The 1,767-nt window shown below is 37.4% G+C and overlaps 1 long non-coding RNA gene across 1 annotated transcript in view; it reads right to left on the bottom strand.

Moving 5' to 3' along the window:
• LOC106727929 overlaps positions 1 to 1,398 on the bottom strand; it is an 11,361-nt gene extending 9,963 nt beyond the window's left edge. Inside the window, exon 1 of the long non-coding RNA XR_001364165.1 lies at positions 1,387 to 1,398. This is a non-coding gene — a long non-coding RNA (uncharacterized LOC106727929). The remainder of the gene's footprint in view (positions 1 to 1,386) is intronic.
• Positions 1,399 to 1,767: the final 369 nt, after the last annotated feature.

The raw sequence follows: 1,767 nt of genomic DNA, 5'->3' as shown, positions 1-1,767 counted from the left end.
GGGGTCCCAGACTGCGAGAGGGCACAGGCCGGGCTGGGGGCCCCCCCCCTCCCCACCCCCCCGAGTGCACAAATTTTTGTGCACCGGGCCTCTAGTATTTATATATTTTTATATGTTATTATGCTTCTTGATATCCAAAAGATGTAATTCTATATTTTAGAATACAGTATGCCACATTTTAAATTGTGTTTGTTGAGATATCTCTACTCATACCATTATGCTGTACACCTGAAACTATTATAAAATAATATTAAATATTAACTGTAATAGAAAGCTAACTAAATAAATACTTTTGAAAAAGATGTTGCTGGAGCAGCAATTAGCAAAATGTATTTGAGGAACTCTAAAAACAGAAGTTATCACAAAGGATTTTAAAATTGTACAAAATTATTTTTAAGATATTTTATTGATTTTTTACAGAGGAAGGGAGAGGGATAGAGAGTTAGAAACATCGATGAGAGAGAAACATCGATCAGCTGCCTCCTGCACACAGCCCACTGGGTATGTGCCCACAACCAAGGTACATGCCCTTGACCGGAACCAAACCTGGGACCCTTGGGTCTGCAGGCCGATGCTCCATTTACTGAGCCAAACCGGTCAGGGCAAAATTGTACAAATTTAAAAAATAATGTCAATTGTCCTCTTCCCTCCACCCTCTCCAGTGTCTTGCATCCATTGGTTATGCTTATAGGGGTAGGGGAGGCCAGGGGAAGGTCAATGGGGACAAAAAGGAGATATATGTACTACAATTTGTAATACTTTAAACAATAAAATAAAATTTTTAAAAAATAATGTCAATTTAAAACATATTTATGACATCAACTGCTTTGTATTAAGAGGCTTATGAAATGAAATGACAATAAAAATTTAAAAGGTTGTGGTTGCTTGCAGTAGAGCTACATATCCCTAAACAAAATTCTCAAGATATGCTATAATGAAAAGATGTCCTGTGTTCACATATAGGAGAAATTCTGTGCTCTTGGCTGTAGAATTCCTGAGAGACTGTTTTTTGCAGTGTGCTGTAGAGCTCCAGGTGTTTGGCCACGACACCCTTCTTTGTAGAATTTCACCAGTGACCAATGGTCACAGGCACACACCTTGCAAATCTCTTTCCTGGAAAACAGTAAGCTTATAATGGTAATTCAAATCCTAGACATGGATAAGATGCTGTATCAGTTTGCTAGGGCTGACATAACAAAATACCATACTGAGTACCTTAAACAACACAAATTTAATGTATCACAATCCTGGAGGCTAAAAGTCTGAGATCAAAATGTTGACTGGGGCAGTTTGCTTTGAAGGCTCTAAACTAGCTTCTGATAGTTTCTTGGCTTCTGGCTGCATAATTCCCATTTTTACATGGAGTTCTCCCCATGTGTGTATCACTGTCCAGATTTCTCCACATTTTACTCATCAAAGGAAATCTTGCTGCTAACTCATGCTTTTCAAATATTGTACTGAAAAAGATACCCCTGTCATGCAAAATAAATATTAGTAATATTTCTTTGAGTTGGCCTTAATATATTCTAGTAAACTGTGAGCTAGAGATATGATGCATATTTTATATCTCCATGTAAAACTAGTCTCTCTCTTTTTCTGACTGACAATAGATTCTCTAGGGCAGTGGTTCTCAACCTTTCTAATGCCGCGACCCTTTAATACAGTTCCTCATGTTGTGGTGACCCCCAATTTCATTGTTACAAATTGAACATAATTAAAGCATAGTGATTAACCACAAAAACAATATGTAATTATATATGTGTTTTC

This window comes from Myotis brandtii, unplaced genomic scaffold (assembly GCF_000412655.1).
Source record: "Myotis brandtii unplaced genomic scaffold, ASM41265v1 scaffold502, whole genome shotgun sequence".
Taxonomy (NCBI): Eukaryota; Metazoa; Chordata; class Mammalia; order Chiroptera; family Vespertilionidae; genus Myotis; species Myotis brandtii.
This window is presented reverse-complemented; position numbering and strand designations above follow the sequence as displayed.